Raw genomic sequence first — 21801 nt, 5'->3', positions numbered from 1 at the left:
ATGACCCTAACTTCGGGTATGGAACAACCCACCTTCTCCGTTGTCTGGGTGTAGATACAGCATTGAGCTTTTGCTACTGCAGTTTTTAAGTGGTGTTTGTTTCCCAGTCCATTCTGCCAGAAGTGATACCGTAGCGTTTCCTTTATATTGACCCCCCTCTACTTTCTACCTCTTTTATCGCCTTTATTAAAGTATATGTTTCTGGAGGGCAAGGGCTGTGTTTGTGTATCTCTGTTTTCCTTGCTAAACCTTGCACAGACCCTCGCATATATATAGTAGGTGCACAATACGATGTCTTGCCGTCCCATGAGTTTAGGAGTGTGTGCCTGCCTTAACCCTGCAAAGCCACCGCACTTGTCCCGTGGAATCCACATGGGAGACACTTGTCCCAGGGAATCCACGTGCCCCACTCCCTCGGCCCTCCCCTCGGTTGGAAGATCATCTCATCGGAGAGGCACATCATAACCACCCCGCTTGCATTAGAAATTGCACAGCTCTCCACCACTGCCCACACTTCCTGTTCTTCCTACCCTGATTTATCATTCTTCATAACATTTTTCACCATCTGGCATATTTGTTTATCGTCGGTCTTCAACCACCAAAAGCTCTGTGAAGGTGGGAACTGTTTTAGTCACTGCTTTATTCCCCATGCCTGGAACAGTGCCTAGGACCTAGCGGGACACTCAATCTTTGCTGAGGGAACGAATGGATACATGTTATAAATCCATGCATATGATACTCTGCCTAACAAAACATAGAGATGTGATGTCTATTATAGGGAGGAGTGCAGGTAGGCCGCTCCTAGAAGTGTGCCTCCAAGAGGATGACACAGCTCACGGTGGCAAAAACATTTCTGACAACCACTGACCTGATGTGATGCATTAATTATATAACTGCAGACAGAGAAATGAATCAGCTCATTTCTGGTATAACACTTGAACCTTTGGTAGGTTCCAGAATTTTACCGTATTGTCTTCCTCTTCTTTACTTAGTGAGACAGTTGCTTTGGCACTTGCAGGCTGATGCCAGGCACGTCTTGCTAAGCCAGAGTAAATCATTACTAGTTCCACTCCCAGGTGGCCCAATTACTTCCCTCCATATTTAAGCCTCACTGCCAACAAAGGTGCTCAAATCCCATGTGACCATTAGTTAGATGCTGGCAAATTTTCAATGAATATGTTTACCCCCAAGGTCAGAGCTAGGGGACGATCCTCAACTCCTCTGTCCTCCTCACCTCCAAAATCTAAGTATTTAAAATGATAAGTCAGGGGTACCTGGGTGGCGCAGTCGTTAAGCATCTGCCTTTGGCTCAGGACGTGATCCCAGCATTCTGGGATCGAACCCCACATCAGGCTTCTCTGCTGGGAGCCTGCTTCTTCCTCTCCCACTCCCCCTGCTTGTGTTCCCCTCTCTCGCTGGCTGTCTCTCTCTCTCTGTCAAATAAATAAATAAAATCTTAAAAAAAAAAAAGATAAGTCAGCTCTGTCCTGAAACTGTCCTCTTCTTTTAATTCCCACTGACATTAGTTTAAGCCACCATCACCTCTCGTGGAGACCAGTGCATTACCTCCTCTCTGGGTTTCCTGCCTCTGATCTGGCTCCTCTCCAGAGCATTCTCCAAACAACACAAAAATAAATGCAAATCTGTATCAGCTTCTCTTTATCTCCAGAGCAAAGTCAAATTCTTCAGCATGGCATGAGACAACATTCATGAATAGACACCTGCTCATTTCCCAGCTTCCTGACTACTCCCAATCCTCTTGAGTTCCAGTCATTTTGGGTTACCTAGAAAATCCCTGAAGAAGTTACATTCTTTCTTGACTCTGAACTTTGCCCACGTTATTCTCAATACTTTATAAAATTTCTCTCCCGCTTTTAGTGGGGTTTAGTCCCATTTCTGGTTTCATTTTGAAGACTGTCGTAGCCAGAGAGTTTTCCTGATCCCCTGAGACTGAATTAGGCATCTTTTTTTCTGTGCATATTTGTCATACTGTGGTCATCCCTGTCTTGGGGTTTAAAACACAGAGTGCTGAAATGTTTTTCTTCCTTTTCTCTTTCCCCACTGGCCTACAAATACACCTACTCTGCTTGGTACACAGTAGATGTTAGCATTATTTGTTGAATGAGTTCATTCTTAACTGCAGTGCAAGTGTGTTTATATGCATGGAGACGATGCAGGATAAGTGTCCGTATTATATCTGCTTAGAAGTCACTTTTGGAAGTTCACAGGTCCTTCGAGACAATTAGAGACTTTAGAATATGTACCTGTGTGATTTTACAGTAAAACATTTCTTTATTTCAAAGCAGAGTGTATCCATTACATGTTGATCAAGAATTCCATTCCATTATAAAAAAGAGAGTGTGTGTGTTCATATGAATATGAAATGAGGTTTATTTAAGGTAGTGGCTGGTACTTTCAGCAGGTGTGAGGCAAACATAATTTTTAACCTCCTTGAATGCAATTAAATAGTGCGGGGGAAATCATTGATTAAGATTACACCTTCACTTAGCCTCTTCCACCTGAAAAGTGTTAATTGTTGGATGCGTGACAGCACCTGAAAATGAAGAAATTAATAAGTATAAGACACATTCAGACCCGATAGTATGGAATTTTAAGATGACTTCCCCTAAAGTTAGGTGTGACTTAAAAATTCTTTTGTTTATATTTTTACTGAAAAGTAAATAACTGATCACAGAAATATATTAATTTTTATCTAGCCACTTGCATTCTTATATGAATACTTTTTCTAGTCATTGAAGACAAGTTAACTTATCACTGTCTACACCTTGAAGATAAACCACAAGTTCCCATTCATTATATATAAAATAAGACAATTGCAAATAGAATTGAATATCCAATATTGAGATGATTCTGGAGCAAAACAAGAACATACAAAGATACGTGGATAAATATAATTATTAGATATTTTAAATTCATATGTATATTTAATCAGAAAAGAAAACAAATGATAATAGTAATAATTAAGATAATAGGAAAACCAAAGAATGAGAAACACATACAACTAATGGCTGATGGAAAAGGGAATGGAAATAAACTCACATGATGAAATATTGTTTATGTTTTAACAAATCAGTAATAATAACATATACACAGTGGTTTTTAAAATGTTATTGAGATATAATTGACATATCACATTGTGTAAGTGTAAGATGTTCCACCTGTTGGTTTAAGACACTTGTATATTGCAATATGATTACCACCATAGCATTCACTAACACCTCTATGATGTCCCATCATCACCATTTCTTCTTTATGATGGGAACAACTAAGTCAAGTCTCTTAGCAGCTTTGAAGTTTACAATACTCAATTGTTGTCTATAATCCATATTCCGTGTGTTGTATTTCTAGGAATTGTGTATCTGCTGGCTGCAAATTTGTATCCTTAAACCACATCTCCCCAATTTTTCCACCCTCACTCCTGGTAACCACCATTTTATTCTCTGTGTTCATGAGTTTGGGGGCTTTTTAGATTGCACCTAAATGTGATACCATACAGCATTTGTCTTTCTCTGGCTACTCTCATTTAGTATAATGCTTTCAAAGTCCATCCATGTTGTTCCAATGGTAGGATTTCTTTTTTCTTGGCTGAGTATTATTCCACTGTGTATGTGTATATTATGTGTATATTAAATATATAAATGTGTATGTGTGTGTGTGTGTGTAAACATACCGCCTCTTCTTTATCCATTTATCTGCTGGTGGATACTTAGGTTCTTTCCATATCTTAGGTATTATGAATAATGCTGCAAAAACAGGAATGCAGATATCTCTTCTCTGTCCTGTTTTCATTTCCTTTCCATATACAGGCATACCTCGGAGGTATCGAGGGTTCATTTCCAGACCACTGCTATCAAGCAAGTAAAATTACTGTTTTGGTTTCCCAATGCATATAAAAGTTATGTTTCTTCTATACCACAGTCTATTAAATGTTCAATAGCATTATGTCTGAAAAACAACGTGTGTATCTTAATTTTAAAAGACTTTATTCCTAAAAATGCTAACCATCATCTGAGCTTTCAGTGAGTTGGGATCTTTTTGCTGGTGGAGGATGTTACCTGATGTTGAGGGCTGCTGACTGATCATGGTGGTGGCTGCTGAAGGCTGAGGTGGCCGTGGCAATTTCTTTAAACAAGACAACAATGAAGCTTGCCCCATTGATTGGCTATTCCTTTTATGAACATCTTTTTATAGAATGCAAGTCTGGCTGATATTATTTTACCCACAACAGAACTTCTTTCAGCATTAGAGTCTTCTCAAACTCTGATTCTTTTTTATCTACTTAGTTTATGTTGTATTCTAAATCCTTTGTTGTCATTTCAACAACTCTCATAGTATTTTTACAAGAAGTAGATTCCATTTCAAGAAACCACTGTCTCTGCTCATCCATGAGAAGCAACTCCTTATCGGTTCAGGTTTGATCACAAGATCACAGCAGATCAGCCCCACCTTCAGTCTCCCTTTCTGATTCTGGTTCCCTTGCCATTTACACCACATCTTAGCTGCTTAACCCTTAAAGTCATCGCTGAGGGTTGGAATCAACTTCTTCCAAACTCATGTTGGTGTTGATATGTTGCCCACGAATCGTGAATGTTTTTACTGACATCCAGACAAGTGGATTCTTTCCAGAAGGTTTTTATTTTACTTTGCCCAGACACATCAGAGGAATCATGGTCTATGACAGCTATAGCCTTATGAAACGTATTTCTTAAACAGTAAGACTTCAAAGTTGAAATTACTTCTCCATCCATGGACTACAGAATGGCTGTTGTATTAGCAGGCATTGAGAACAACATTAATCTCATTGTCCATCTCCATCAGAGCTCTTGGGTGGCCAGATGCATTGTCATTGAGCAATAACGTTTTGAAAGGTATCTTTTTTCTGAGCAATAGGTCTCAGTAATGGCCTTAAAATATTCAGTAAATGATGTTGTAAACAAATGAGCTATTATCCATGCTCTTGGCTCCATTTATAGAATACAGGTAGAATAGATTGAGCATAATTCTTAAGGGCCCAAGGATTTTCAGAGTGGTATGTGAGCATTGGCTTCAGCACAGAGTCACCAGCTGCATGAGCCCCTCACAAGAGAGTCAGCCTGTCCTGTGAATCGCTGAAGCAAGGCATTGACTTCTCTCTTGCTGAGAAAGTGCTACATGGCACCTTCTCCCTGTAGAAGTCTTTTCCATCTACTTCAAGAATCTCTTGTCTAGTGTAGCCACTTTCATTGCTTCTCTTAGCTAGACCTGGAGAACTCACTGTAGCTTCTACATCAGCATTTGCTGCTTCACTTTGCACTTTTATGTTATAAAGGCAGCTTCTTTCCTTAAACTTCGTGAACCAACCTCTGCTCACTTCACACTGTTCTTCTGCAGCTTCTTCTTTCTCAGCCTTCACAAGACTGAAGAGAGTTAGAGGTTTTCTCTGGATTAGGGTTTGGTTTAAGGGGATGTTGTGGTTGGTTGTTCTTCTGTCCAGACCACTGGAACTTTCTCCGGATCAGCAATAAGACTGATATGGATTTTTATCATTTGTGTGTTCATTGGACTAGCTAGCACTTTAAATTTCCTTCAAGAACTTCCCCTTGGCATTCACAACTTAGCTAACTGTTTGGCACAAGAGGCCTAGATTTTGGCTTATCTTGGCTTTCAAAATGCCCTCATCACTCAGCTAAATAATTTCTAGCTTTCGATTGAAAGTGAGAGATATGCAACTCTTCCTTTCACTTGAACACTTAGAGGCCATTGTAGGGTTATTAATTGGCCTAATTCCAATATTGTGTCTCAGGGAATAGGAAGGCCTGAGGAGAGAGAGAAAAGTGGGGGAAGGACCAGTTGGTAGAGCAATCAACACCAATGTCAAGGAGCCAAGACCAATGTCAAGGAGCTTTTTTCCTGTTTTTTCTTCTAGGAGTTTTACAGTATCGGATCTTATCTTTACATCTTTAATCCATTTTGAGTAACTTTTTCAATGTGATGTGACATCAGGATTCAGCTTCATGCTTTTGCATGTGGTTATGAGTTTTCCCAACACCATGTGTTAAAGAGATTATCCTTTATCCATTGAGTGTTCCTGCCTCCCTTGTCAAATGTTAGCTGACCATAAATGTGCGAGTTTATTTCTAGGCTCTTAATTCTGTTCCATTGGTCTATGTGTCTAACGTATGGCAGCATCATACTCTTGAAATTACTTTAGCTATTTAGTAGTATAATATGAAATCAGGAGGTGTGATGCCTCCAGCTTTGTTTTTTCTCATGATTGTTTTGGTGATTTGGGGTCTTTTGTGGATTCATAGAAATTTTAGGATAGTTTTATTTCTTTGTCTATGTAAAATACCATTGAAATTTTGATAGAAATTGCATGGAATCTATAGATGCCTTTGAGTAATATGTGGTTTTTAACAATATCATTTTTTTCTGATCCACAAACAGAGGATCTCCTTCCATTTATTTGTGTCTTCTTTAGTTTCTTTCTTCCAAGTCTTGTCATTTTCATTGTACAGCTCTTTCCCTTCCTTGGTTAAATTTATTCCTAAATATTTTATTGTTTTTGATGCTATTATGAATGTCGTAGTGTTTGGTTTGGTTTGGTTTGGTTTGGTTTGGTTTGGTTTGGTTTGGTTTTGGGGGGGGAGTGGGGGAGGGGCAAAGGGAGAGAGGATCTTAAGCAGACTCCATGCCCAGCATGAAGCCTGACAATGGGGCTCAATCTCACGACCCTGGGATCATGACCAAAATCAAGAGCTAGACACTTAACTGACTGAGCCACCCAAGCATTCCATGAATGTTGCAGTTTTAAAATTTCTTTTGCAGATGTTTTGTTGTTAGTGTGTAATTGTTAGTGCTATTGATTTCTGTATGTTTATTTTATATATGATACTTATACCTTTATATTGGAAGCTTAATGGGAGTTCTTTTGTAGGTTATAATCTTTTAATCTCTGACTGCTTTTGGAATTCTCTGTCTTTGATTCTTGACAGTTTTGTTATCATGTGTCCTAGAGAAGGGTTTTTTGCACTGAGATTAAAATAGAGTAATCTGTTAGCTTCCTGAACTTGGATGTCCCATTCTGTCCCGAGATTTGGGAAGTTGTCAGCTATTATTTCTTTAAATAAACATTCTGCCCCCTTTACCATCTCTTGTTCTGGATCCTTGATTATTCTAATATTTGTTCTTTTGATGGAATTCCATAGATCACATAGACATTCTCTTTTCTGCACTTTTTTTCTTTGCTCTCCTCTAAATGGGTTGTTTCAAAATTCCTATCCTCTAAATCACCTATTCTGTCTTCCATTTGCTCTACTCACTGCAGATGTGTTCTGTTGCATTTTTCATTTCATTCATTGAATTCTTCAGCTCCAGAATTTCTGAAGATTTTTTTCATGATTTTGTTCAGTTGTATTTCTGAGTTTTCTTGTAGCTCATTGAGTTTTTCAGAGACAGCTATTCTGAATTCCTCATCAGCTAGCTCATAAAATTTCACTACTTTGAGCTTGGTTATTGGAGAAAATTATTATCTTTCGGTGATAATATGGTTCCTTGATTTTTCATGTTCCTGGTATCTTTAACACTACTGCTTTTGCATTTGAAATAGCAAAAGTCTCTACTAGTTGCCTTAAGGTAGGGGTATTCTGTTCCTTGGTGCTGTCATTATCTGGGGTTTTCTCTGTCTTTGTATGGGAACACATCTCTCTTCTTGCTCCCTCTTGTGGCAGAATTGTTAAGTTCTAATGTCTTCTCCGGTCCTTACAACTCATCAGTCTGGCCACTAGAAACCTGTCTTTTATTTTCCAGAAGGTGGCACTATAGCTCAAATTTATGGTTTCTCCCCTGCCCACAGGCCCTGGCTGACTTGAGTCCTCTCCCTGCCACTTAGCCACTGCACTTAGGAGCTCACCCAAGAGGCCCAGTCAGTGTGTGTTTAGCACTTGGGGCATTGATGGTGACTGCAGACCAGGTAGGGAGATCCTCAGGGAGGGACTTCCAGGGGCTCATGGGAGGACTTCCTGCAGAAGTCCTGAGTGCAAACAGCAGGAACTGCATCCCTGTAATGCTCTTTGATATTCTTATCTGCCTCTTGGTCAATCTCCTCCCTGCTCCCAGTCATAGAGGTCCTGCCCCAGTACTCTAGGCTCTGCTGGAGAGAATGGGCCGTCTCTCACTGCTGTCCTATTTTTGATGGAATTGGTCACCAACACCAGCTTGTTTAGCTCTGTGCCTTGTTGCAGTGGCAGGGGTCAACACTGGTAAGGTTATTCTTACCATTTCCACTGCATCCACACTCATATATATATGGTTTTCTCCAATGGCATGAGAGGACCTCCCCTTGAGAAGCTAGACTTCTGAGATGTCTCTCTCACCCATGGCTGCCCAGGTCAGTGCTCCCCAGGTCTCGTTCTGATGTTGGCTAGAGGGATTGGGTCCGTGTGCTGTTCCGCCAGCTCTAGGGCCTGAGTGGGGAGGGGGCAAAGGCCCCATAGACAGAAAAGTGGCCAGTGTGCTTAAAACCCACAAAGTGGCGAGAAGATGGGGGATCTGTGGGGCCTAATTAGGAACTCAGTCTTCATCTTAATAAATGTAGAAGCTTTTCAAACACTTTGAAAGAAAATAAACGAATTTACATTTATAAAAGATCACTCTGGATAGAATGGAGAGGAAAGGACTGGAGGAGGACATGGATGTTTGCTGAGAGTTTCTCAAGTAGCCTAAGAAAGATGTGGATGAGTGGGGCAAAGCCCCTTTCGCAGCTACAACAAATAAGACGAAGGAGTTAAAAAGAAATGTGTGATAAGGAACTTTATAAAGAAAACTTTAAAACATAGCAGAAAGACACAGAAAGGGGCTTGAACAAGTGGAAAGACACCCCTTTCTCTTGTATTAGATTATATGATATTATAAAAATGTCAGTTCTCCCTAATTAATTTATAAACTTAATGCAATCCTTATCAAAATACCAGCAGGTTTCCTTTTTTGTTATTGTTATATGAGACAAACTGATGATGAAGTTCATATGAAAAAAACAAACATCCGAGAAGAAGCAGGAGAACACTGAAAAAGAAAATCTATGAGGGGATAGTAGCACCCAGATATAAAGGCATAAACGGGTACGTCAAAGTATCCATAATTAAATTAGTCTCGCGCTGGCATGTTAGTACACAGTGAGACCAGGGAACAGAATGGAAGACCCAGAAATAGATCTAAGTACATAAGGAAGTGTATTCTATGATATGGGTAATATCTTTGGGGTATTACTGGGACAAAGCTGGACTTTAATGGTTGTGGAGCATCTGGGTACGATTTGAAAAAAAATAAAATTTGGCACATTTCTCATACCTTATACCGAGTCAACTCCAAATAGATCAGGAATTTAAACAGAAAAAAAATGAAAACATGTAAGAACTAGAAGAATAAAGAGATGTTTCTCTTTATTCTCTGTTTGGGAAAATACTTTCTATTTTTCAAACTCCAGAAGAAATAAAAGGAGACATTGATAAATTGGACTACGTGAAAGTTTAAAAAAAAAAAATACGCAATATCATAGACAATTGACAAACTGGAAGAAAATATTTGCAACATGTGACACAAAGGGCTAATATTCTTAATATATAAAGAACTCTGAAAACCAAAGAAAATGAGATTGAAAACCCAATGGTAAAATATGAAATAGACATGAGCAGAAACTCACATATATTTTTTTAAAAAAGATAAAAGTGACCCTTACGTATATGTTTTTTTAAAAGTTCAAACATGGGGCGCCTGGGTGGCTCAGTCATTAAGCATCTGCCTTCGGCTCAGGGAGTGATCCCAGAGTCCTGGCATGGAGCCCCTCATCAGACTCCTCCGCTGGGAGCCTGCTTCTTCCTCTCCCACTCCCCCTGCTTGTGTTCCCTCTCTCTCTAGCTGTCTCTCTCTCTGTCAAATAAATAAAATCTTTAAAAAAATTAATTAATAAAATAAAATTTCAAACATAATTAGAGAAATACAAATTAAAATAATGTCATTTCTAAGCTATCAGATGGGTGAAAATTAAAAAGCATGACAACATACCCTCTTGGTAAGGCTGTGGGTAAACAGGGACTCTACTGGATTGTTAATGAGAATGCAAACCGGCATAGTCCTTCTGGTCGGAGATTTAACAGTTCATAACAGGACCATACATGTTCTTATCATTTATCCAACAGTTCCACTTCTGGGAATCTATTCTGAAAGATACACCTCCAACAGTAGATTTGCACAAGGTTCTTCCCTACTGCATTATTTGATTTGTAAAATATTGGAAACATCTTAACTGCTTGTACACAGGAGAGTGTTGTATGGTGCATCCACTCAGTAGAGTACTAAGAAACTGTGGAAAAAGAATGAGGAAGACCTCAGTGAAATAATACATGGTAATTTCCAAGACATATTGTTAATGTTAAAAAAAAAAAAATCAGCCTGGTGCATGCAGATTGCCAGGCCTGGGCCACCAGGAAGGGCGTGGAAGCTGCTGTGCTGCACAGACAGTGTCCCACACAGAGAGAGTGGTGCAGAGAGGGGACATGTTTATTGCTATGTGTGCCATGATTTTCTCCCTTGCCTCTCCGGGTTCTCGCGCACAGCCCCCTTGCAGAAATGCTTTGATGACCTGCTGTCTTCTACCACATGAGGCCACTGTCCAGGGCACTGGTTCCTCGTCTCACTCAGGCTTATGCCAAAGATGTAAAATTTGGTGCAGTTGTGTGAGCCTTAAAGCTTCAAAGTGTAGTAGACCTTTGAGCAGATGCTGGAGCGATTACTAGTGATTATTAGTGAATGAGAAGTCCTAGAGTATGGTGTGACCATTCCAAAGTCAGTTGACTTAAAGGGTAGATGTAACAATATGTGGACTATGCTTGCTCAAGATATTGCCAGTAACACAAGTGAAAAGGCCAAAGATTCACCACCACTGCTACCGTATCAGTATACTACTTGCCAAGGAAGGCTTGGAGAAGGTGAGCAAAGGTGCTCATCCAGTGGAAATTGGAAAAGGTGTGATGTTAGCTGTAGATGCTGTAATTGCTGAATTTAAGAACCAGTCCAAAACTGTGTTGAGCCCCAAAGAGATTGCTTAGGTTGTTGTGATTTCTGTCTGCAAACAAAGAAATTGGCAATATCATGTCTGATATGGTGGAAAAGATTGAAAGGAAGAATGTAATCCCATCAAAAGTTGGGAAACCTGAATGATGAATTATAAATTATTAAATTGAAGTGTGATTGTTTCTCCGTACTTTGTGTACATCAGAAATGTGAATGCCTATGTTATATTGAGTGAAAAGAAGATGTCTTGTGTCTGGTCCATTACACCTGCCCTTGAAATTGCCAATGCTCATTGTAAGTCCTTGGTCATAATTGCTGAAGATGTTAATGAACAAGCTCTAAATACACTCATTTTGAATAGGCTAAAAGCTGATCTTCAGATTAGAGCAGTCAGATCTCCAGGATTTGATGACAATAGGAAAACCTACTTTAACACATGGCTATTGGTGCTCATGGTTCAATGTTCAGAGAAAAGAGGTTGACCCCAAATCTTGATGATGCTCAGCTTTCTGACTTAGGAAAAGTTGGAGATGTCACTGTGACCAAAGATGAAACCATGTCCTGGAAAGGAAAAGATAATAGGCTCAAATTAAAAAACCTATGCAGGAAATCGCTGAGCACTGGCATATCATAACTAGCAATTATGAAAAGGAAGCACTGAATGAATACCTTGAAAAACTTCCAGATGGAGTAGCTCTACTGGAGGTTGGTGGGTCAAGTGATGTGAAAGTGCATGGGAAGAAGGAGCTGCAGGTGCCCTCAATGCTACATGGGATGCCGTGAAGAAGGCATTGTTCTGGGAGGGGGTTGTGTTCTGCTTCCGTGCATTCTAGTCTGAGACTCGCTAATTCCAGCAATGAAGATATTTTTTAATGATACAGAAATTATTAAAAGAACACTCAAAATTCTTGCAAAGATCATCGCTAAGAATGTAGGTGTTGAAGGATCATTGATAGTTGAGATAATTATGCTAAGTTTCTCCAAAGCTGGTTGTGATGCTCTGCTTGGAGATTCTGTGAATGTGGTGGAGAAAGGAGTCATCGATCCAACTAAGATTTTAAGAACTGTTTTATTGGTAGGTGGAATGGTCAGGGAGGAATATGTTCTGCTTTCTAGAGTAGTGCTTCACCATTGCTAATAAACTCTGACAGGATGCTCAGGGCAATGTTTCTCACCAATAATTTCAGAGAAGTCAGTTAAAGTAAATGAAAAGGCTGGCTGATGTTAAGAAAGTCACTATAATCATCAGTTTCTAGTTTCAGTTGACAACATATCGTGATTTACCACTGTCATTGTCCTCATTATCCTACAGATAATTTAATTTATTTTGTATTTTTGAATACAAGGTTATTTGTACATTCACCAAAAAACAAACCAACAAAAACACACTGTGGAAGTGTCTATAGTTTGCTATTCTTTAAGTACTAAGGAAGGGGGAATGTGAAAATACACACTTACCCACTAACCTCTGCAAAAGAAATATAGAAAAACCATGAACTAATGAGATTGTTTGCCAACATAAGTTGGTTAGGAGTGGCGATTGAAGAATGTGAAAGGAGTGAAACTTCTCTTAGTTTTCTGTGTAACACAGTCTTTTAGGACATACACCAAAACACAAATAAATAAAACCAACCAGGATGTAGGGGAACCCAAAATAGGACACCAAAAAATAACAAATGTACCTAACTGTGTTATAAATGAATGACATAATCTTATGGAAGGAGGTAGAGAAGAAAAGAATTAACTTGAGTAATGCGGGAAAACAATATTTTGATTGCATACCATAAGCAGATATACACCCTACACCAGCCCTGTACTGTATTTTGTAAATTTGTTTTTAACAAGTGTATTAACCAGAGATTCTGAAGTAGTTTCTGTGCAGACTAAGATTTAGCAGACAGGTAAATGTATTATAAGAAATAAGAGACTGTGGACCCTGGGAAACAAACTGAGGGTTCAAAGGGAGAGGGGTGGGGGATTGGGACAGGCTGGTGATGGGCATTAAGGAGGGCACGTATTGCATGGAGCACTGGGTGTTATACGCAAACAACGATCATGGAACACGACATCAAAAACTAATGATGTACTGTATGGTGACTAACATAACATAATAAAAAATTAAAAAAAAAAAAAAAAAAAAAAAGAAGAGCCAGCTTACAAACAAGAAAAGGGGAAAAGCTGGAAGGAGCCCTCTGTTGTTGGACTGAAATCAGAAGAGTAAGTATGGACCCACGACTTTAATATATAGACAGTCTTAGGTATAGAAAGAAATACAAACATGCATGTGTGTGTGTCCATACATGTGTTTCCTGAGAGCACTTAGAGGCGAAAACATTCCAGTAACAGTGAACACTCCTGGCGTCCAGATCTTAATTTCTGAATACCGTTCTATAATTAAAGGAAAATGACTTTTAGAAAAAGGGTGATTACAGGGTTAATACAGAGAAAATATAGGATGAGACAGCATCATCTTGTGGTGTCAGAAAGCAAGGGAGTGCTTATAGAATGACTGGGTGAGGCATGCAAGGATTTAGGAGCCAGCTTGAAGAAGCAACCGATGGCCAAATCTGGAGCGATGTGAGCAAAACAACAAATAATGGTCATAATGTAAGACAACCATCGAATACAATAAATGTCCATTAGTCCCAAGTGGTATCAATAAACAATTGAATACATAAATAAATGGGGGCGAAGAGACAGCTCTTCTTTACAATACAGTTGCAATGAATAATGGAGGAGGAAGGATGCAAATAGAAAATCACCATCAGGCAGATGACACAGTAATAATTGTTGCAGGAAAGAATTACTGATGATGCTAAAATTAATAGGTAAAATTATGATGAGAAACAGGATATTTTAATCGTCTCTGGGTATTTCTCCACAAAATACTTCTTAATTATTAAGGAAAAAATTGTAACTTTCCAGTGGAGAAACCTGGCCATCACCGTCCTTACCAAATGACTGAAGTTGACACCCCCAGTTAATAAGACTTACCAGCATCGTGCACCTCCACCGGAGAAGTGTCTGCAGTATTTCTGCCACATGTGAAGATGTCAGACCACTAAATTAGGAAAGATTGCAGAAGAGAGGAGACAGGAAAAGGATAGCTTTGCAGGGTGGTTTGGATTAAGAGGTCAACATTGTAGACAGAAGTGGAAGTGAACAGTAAGAAAAATAGTAAAACAAAACTTGATAATCAACATAGAATGTAAGGGGGTGTATTCTACAGAGAGCAGAAGGAGGTTTAAAGAAAGACACCCATTGTAATGCTCTGTAATCCTATTTAGGCATGTGCTTTATAACTTTCTGAGGGTTTTAACAAACTTCCCCGAGATTTGAATTGTAAATGAAGTCTTTTTGACTAATTAGACCTTTTTATTTGGTATGTTAAGTTACTTGGGGAGCACTGTCAAACAAATAATGATAAGCCTTAGATTATGTTGCTTGGGTAAATTCTCTGTTCTAGAAATCATGTGAAATTCCTGAAGTTTTAATATGTTCTGGTATAAGGTCATCGTTTGACATTGTAATTGTTAAAGTATTATGTGTCACAGGAGAAGAAAGAAAGAAAGAAAGAAAGAAAGAAAGAAAGAAAGAAAGAAAGAAAGAAAGAAAGAAAGAAAAAGAAAGAAAGAAAGAAGGAAGGAAGGAAGGAAGGAAGGAAGGAAGAAAAAAAGAAAAGAAAAGAAAAGAAAAGAAAAGAAAAGAAAAGAAAAGAAAGAAAAAGAAAGTCAGGCAGATGCCCAGATTTGTGGGCTGCACAACAGGTGGGTGGGTATTCCTGGATTAACCAGACCAGGAGACCACGTTTTAGTGAGAATTATCCTCTAACTTGGAAAGACTGTCAATTTATTAATACTGTCATCCCAAACAGGTGGCATATCTTCACTGATGTTGTTTTGTTTGGTTTGGTTTGGTATTATTTTATTTTATTATTTATCAAATGCATCCATGGGGAAGCTAGTTTTTGACTGACAAAATTTCACAGTTGGCAGACCAGCTCACCTTGGATACTTTTCTTCATGAGACCTGGGGCCAACGGGTGAAGAGTCCTGTTCTCCCTGGTTTATTCTTTGTAGTAAAAAGAAGCTCTTTTTCTACTTCATTGGCTTGCTCTTTGTAGCCTGCGTGATCTGTAGGAAGCAATGCTAGCCTCGGTTATGGACGAAGGCTCTAAAATGAGTTGTGGTCCTCACAGTATTAATATCAGAAAAATCTCTGACCCCTGAGCCTACTACCTCAGGAAGCTTTCTCTTTGAAACACGTAAAAGGAAAGTGGTACAAGATAAAAAATACTCCAGAGTCCAGAGTCTTTCATGGTTTGTCTCCCTCTCTGATTTCCCCCCCTTCAGTTTTCCCTCCCTTCCCCTATGGTTCTCCACACTATTCCTAATGTTCCACATATGAGTGAAACCATGTGATAATTGTCTTTCTATGTTTGACTTATTTCACTTAGCATAATCCCCTCCAGCTCCACCCATGTGGATGCAAATGGTAGAGTACAGAAGGGGGGGGATGGGGTAACTAGGGGATGGGCATTGAGGAAGCAAAAACTAATGATGTTAAATATGTTGGCTAACTGAACATAATAAAAACAATAATAATCTAAAAAACAACAACAACAAAAACCCAGCACAGAATTTAAAAAGAAAGAAATAAAAAATAATACTGTCCAAAAAAAAAAAAAAAGGCCGACTTTGAAACTTTCAATAGCTTCTAATTGCTCTTGGGATAAAGACCAAAATTCTAACCAAAAAAAAAAACAAAAACAAAAACAAAAACAAAACAAAAAACGAACAAAAAAAAAAACCTCCAAGAGCAACATTTTGAAATTCTGAAAAAAATCAGAAATGATTCAACTGTTTAAATCAGAAAGCATCTTATGGGTATACAAGAAGTCTTTTCTAATCACAGTTTTTACTGCTTTTATTTTCTATAATAAAAAAAGGCATAATCATGGCAAAGATACCCCATTGCAGAAGATAAAACAAATAGAGTTTTATTCCAGCTAGAATGCTTTTGCTAAAGTCTGATTCTTTAATATTTGGGTCCATGAAATAATGGGTTAAATTATGAAGAGGTCCATCTACATCTTATTTAGCAAAGTTTACATATAATTATAACGTCCTCATGTAAGATAATGAAAACTAAACTCATGATGTCAACTAATCAAAAGTTAGATTACTTTTTCTTTTATGCACACAGGAAATATTTACAGGTACCTCTCATGTGACACTACTCTAAAGCGTCTGGAGGGAGAAAATAGGACTTGGACCCATTAGATGTGGGTTTGAATTCCAGGGTAACCAGTTAGCCAGTAACAGGTCTGTGAGCCTTGACCATGGGCACAAATATAAGGCTCATTTTCCGAAAAAAAAATGGAGTAAAGGACTCACCTCACAGGATTCATGGAGAATTATTTGAAAGAGTTGCAATTCTGAGTACCGTATACTGTATACAGCGTATGTGGATTTTTTTAAAAAAGCAAATGAATTAAGTTTAGCTGATAGTGAACACATAATAGGGCTATATTTTCATTTTTCTTTACCATTGTTTTTAGGGAAGGAAAAACTAAGTAAAGTCAAAAGTACTGAAATGTCAGAATTATTTGTAATAAAATGTCTTTTTCTTGGCCACATTATTAAGCAAACATCACTTAATCTATTTATTTGAAGATCATAAATCCCAATATAGGGAATCATTGCTGAGGCAGACAGAATCATCCTAAAAGTTACACAATACATCTCATTTGTGTGACTCAAATGTATTCACCTCATTTGGTTCAAAGCTGTGTTCCAAAGATAAAATTATGAAGAGGAGGAGAAATTGTTTCTTCATGTGATATAGCATACACATGTTGTAGTTTGCCCAGAGTTTTGCTCATATTATAGAACTTAATTTATGTGGAGTTTACCTATATATTCCCATTGGGAAATAATATGACAGTGAACAAAATAACAGCCACTCTTTGAAAATAAAATACTCTTCTTTCACTGCAAGCACTATTACATGGATGGTGATAAAGGGAAGTGAAAAAAAGGTTATTTCAGAGAAGTAAACATTGGTTAAGCATTTTTCATGATTCAGACGTTATAGGCAATCTTGTTGCTACATTTTAAAGATGTGACACCTGTCCTTAGGATTTGGAACCAGGAAGGTCTGGTGAGGCAGTTTACCAAAACCTGGGATATTGGGCAGGTTATGAAGACCTCTGTAAACGTCTGTCTCACCATCTGAAAATGGAGATACCAGGATACTTACTTTCCAGAGTTGTGAAAAATAAATGTAAAATGTTGCGAAAATAATTGTCAGGAAATAAATGTCGGTGCTTCTTTCCCTTTATCACAGCATTTTTAATTTATTATCTTTTATTTTATTACTTCTTAATTACTTATTTGCATATAGTTGACCCACAATGTTACATTAGTTCCGGGTGTACAACAGAGTGATTCCACTTTCATGTCCGTTATGCTGTGCTCACATCTGTCCCAGTGTTTGAGAAGATTCAGTTTTAAAATATGTCAGTTAGAGGTTATATATCATAACATAGATATAAATAATTGTTATCATGAGTAATTAGAAAAATGGGTTCAGTTTACTCCCACTTATCAAGAAAGCCAACCTCACTAAATAAATACATATTTTGGTCTGTGTACCTCCATGGCCAGCATCCTATAAGACATTGGAAAGCAGAATGGATTTTTCCTGCCATGATAAAAACTGGCAATCTAATTCATGTTAAACTGTGCAAAGTGGATTCTCTAGATATAAAAAGAAAAATTTTCAGATAGTGAAGATAAACTCAAGGGAAGTGAAAAGATCCGTAGCTATATTCTTATTCGTGCTTTCTCACCTCTTTAATTTACTGGTGTTTTAATCTTATTTGGAATGAGAAAGTATCATAGAAGTGGAAAAGGGATAAATAATGCAGAAGTTGCACCTACATGCATGAAAATTACAAAGTCAATTCATATTTACTTCCCAATGAAAAGATTATCCCAACACTTTAGCCAGTCCTATTTGTTGACCATAATTTTAAAAAATCACATTATTTGTACCCTTTACCATACATAATGGATCTTTTTAATATAGACTTTTTTCCTTTTATTTTCAAAGGGTTATGATTTTTTTCTTTTTTTGAAATATAGCTGACATAAATGGTATATTAATATCAGATGTATAACATAGTAATTCAGCATTTTACATGTTACAAAATGCTCACCACAATGATCCATCTGCCACCATATAAAGTCGTTCCAGTCTTATTGATGGTATTCTCTATGCTGTTCTCTATGTCTTACTTATTTTATAAGCGGAAGCTTGTACCTCTTAATCCCCTTCACCTCCTTCCTCCATCCCCCCACCCACCTCCCCTCTGGCAACCACCAGTTTGTCCTCTGTATTTATGAGTCTCTTTCTATGCTGTTTTGTTTGTTGTGTTTTTTAGATTCCACATATAAGTGAAATCATATGGTATTTATCTTTCTTTGTCTGACTTATTTCACTTAGCATAATACCCTCTAGCTTTATCCACAAATGACAAGATCTCATTTCTTTTTTATAGTTGAGTAATATTCCATTGTTTATGTACACCACATCTTTTTTATCCAGTCATCTATCAATGGACACAGGTTGCTTCCATATCTTGGCTATTGTAAATAATACTTCAGTGAACATACGGTGCATGTGTCTCTAAGAATTAGCATTTTTTAGGTTATTCTGGATAAATACCCAGAAGTGGAATTGCTAGATTGGAAGCTCTTTCTATTTTTAATTTTTGAGGAACCTCCGTACTATTTTCCACATTGTCTGCCTCAGTTGACATTCCCAGCAGCAGGGCACAAGGGTTCCCTTCCTCCACATCCTTGCTGACACTTGTTGTTTCTTGTCTTTTTGATACCAGCCATCCTGACAGATATGAGGGATAGCTCATTGTGGCTTTGATTTGCATTGCCTTCAAGAGCAGTGATGTTGGGCATCTTTTCATGTGTCTGTGGCCATCTGTAGGTCTTCTTTGGAAAAATCTCTATTCAGGTCTTCTGCCCATTTTTTAATCTGATTGTTTTTATGATGTTGAGTTGTATGAGTTTTTAATATATTTAGGATATTAACCCCTTACCAGATATATCATTTGCAAATATCTTTTCCCATTCAGTAGGTTCCTTTTCATTTTGTTGATGGTTCCTTCACTGTACAAAAGCTTTTTAGTTTGATATAGTCACAATTGTTCGTTTATTTTTGTTACTCTTGCCTAAAGAGACAGATTTAAGAAAATATTGCAAAGACCAATGTCCAAGAGTTTATTGCCTATATTTTCTTTTAGGTGAGTTTTCTTTTTCTTTTCTTTTTTATCATAGAGGAAGCTTTGAGTGAGTTATCTATAAATAAATCATTGTAGTCCAGATTTAAAAGTATGTTTGGCCTCAGGCCATTCCTCATAACTAGGGAGTGCTCATAAAATGTGAACATAGTGTAATAAAAAGGAAATAAAAATATTTTTTTAAAAAAAGAGCACTGGAGAAATGACTTCATAAAGAGAAATCATACATTAAATTTAAAAATATTTTAGAAAGGTAAATATTACTGTCTTTTTCAATATATGATGAGCTGTTGAGTTTCATGATGGAGATGTAAAAAGAAGTATTTATCTTTAGAAATCTAAGTAAAGCTCTTGTAAGTAATAGGTTGCTATTGCAATATAACATAGAAAAATATTCTGAACACATTTAATTGTGTGCATATAGACACACACTCAAAGGAAATTTACAAAATGAGATCATTTGTTAAGATGATAGGGCTATGGGATCTTCTTCAAATTTTTCTCTAATGCTTTTAAAAATAAAATTCATGCTTAGTTTACAAAAATGCCATCACATATTATACATTCCAATTTTACCTGCAAGTGTTCATTCTTCCCTGCATGATCTGTGGGGGATAGAATCTTTCAATAAATTTTCAACAACCTGCCTCTCTGCCTCATACAAGAAGCTTTTTAATTTAAGGTTGTTGTTAAATTACTCAGGGAAAATAGTTCAGGAATTATTAATTAATTTATGCTAATTAAAAGCATAAAATATTTTAAAGATGCACAAACAGAACCAGAATAAAATTAAAAGTAGCTTGAGGCCATTGAAGTAACAAAAGGACAACTTAAAAATTACTAGAACTGACCCAGAGGACGGATAGTGAGTAAGCTACAAGAAAGAATTATGTGGGCGCCGGCAGGCTTTGCACCGAGCCTCATACTTCTCTGCACACAGCCGTGCTAAGCTCATTTTGTTTGTTACCATCACAGTATAGAAACCACTAACCTCAGAAAGTCCTGGGGACAAACACCACAAGATTTAGGAGTTATAAAATATTATTCGAACTTCTTATAGGTGAGAATTGTAGAAATTATGTCTCAACTTCTAAAGTTAAATTTACAGAAACATTCTTATTTAGGGGCGACATTTGATAAAAACTAAAATTAATTTTTATTGTTATTTTTGGGGGTGAATAAGTCTCTTAAGTGTTTTTATTTTACTTTTTTTTACTTTTTATTTGAGTATAGTTGACACACAATGTTACATTAGTTTCAGGTGTACAACGTAGTGTTTCAGAATCTCTGTATGTTATGCTGTGCTGACCCAAGCGTAGCGCCCATCTGTCTCCATGCAACGCTACTACCACACCACTGACTGTACTCCCTCTGCTGTATCTTTTATTCCCACAACTTACTCATTGCATTACTGGAAGCCTGTACCTGCCACAACCCTAAGCAAGTTTTAGGTTTTAAGTTGAAACAGACCCAGATCTCTCTGTGTGTGTGTGTGTGTGTGTGTGTGTGTGTGTGTGTGTGTGTTTGTGGCGGGGGGGGGGTATTCTGACACGTTCAACAGGTGTCTTTGAGAGCCTTCTATTAGTGTGTGTGTGTGTGTGTGTGTGTGTGTGGCGGGGGGGGTATTCTGACACATTCAACAGGTGTCTTTGAGAGCCTTCTATTAGTAGAGTCCAGATCAGGTTCCCTACTGGACACAAAGGGTTAACAATCAAACCTACTGCTTTTTTGCTTTCTCGTGTAATGGATTCACCATCAACCAAGGAGAACTTACTGCAATCAAGGGCAGACTTGATGACAATCACAATCACAATCGATTGCTGTACTGTTCTTATTTTTTAAAAATCTGATATACAGATACTGTATTTCACAGAGAATTTTTAAAGAGTGCTCTGTCAAACAAGTCTCATCTTTGGATTGAGGCTGAAAGAAATATGGCAGTTACATATTACGTGTTAACTAAGTCTTACCTTGGCACCCTTCAGGGCTGCCAGCCATGGCAATGGTTATAATTAAATGGTGCTATAACTTACCATACCATTAGATCAGTTAGTTACACTCACTTTAGGCATGTTGTTGAGGATATTTCTTTTATTTATTTATTCATTTTAAGATTTTATTTATTTATTTGTCAGAGAGAGAGCACGCACACAAGCAGGGGGAGCAGCAGGCAGAGGGAGAAGCAGGCTGGCTCCCCATTGAGCAAGAAGCCTGATGAGGGACTCCATCCCAGGACCCGGGGATCATGACCTGAGCTAAAGGCAGACGTTTAACCGGCTGAGCCTCCCAGGCGTTCCCAGTATATTTCTTTTATATCACTGCCTTCTTTTATATCACTGCCGTCCAATGTTTGCATCATCTTTTTTAAGAACTTAACATTAGGGAAAGCTTTCCTTCCACCCATGAAATGG

At 37.9% G+C, this 21801-nt stretch overlaps 1 protein-coding gene and 1 pseudogene across 5 annotated transcripts in view; both read left to right on the top strand.

Moving 5' to 3' along the window:
- The window catches only part of GRIA4 (glutamate ionotropic receptor AMPA type subunit 4), a 355639-nt gene that overhangs the window by 87343 nt on the left and 246495 nt on the right, over positions 1-21801 (top strand). The window lies entirely within an intron of this gene.
- Positions 10116-13052, top strand: LOC103662438 (annotated as a pseudogene).

Source organism: Ursus maritimus, unplaced genomic scaffold (genome assembly GCF_017311325.1).
Source record: "Ursus maritimus isolate PB19 unplaced genomic scaffold, ASM1731132v1 scaffold_16, whole genome shotgun sequence".
Classification (NCBI taxonomy): Eukaryota; Metazoa; Chordata; class Mammalia; order Carnivora; family Ursidae; genus Ursus; species Ursus maritimus.
The sequence above is the reverse complement of the archived record's forward strand: the minus strand, read 5'-3'. Positions and strand labels throughout refer to the sequence as shown.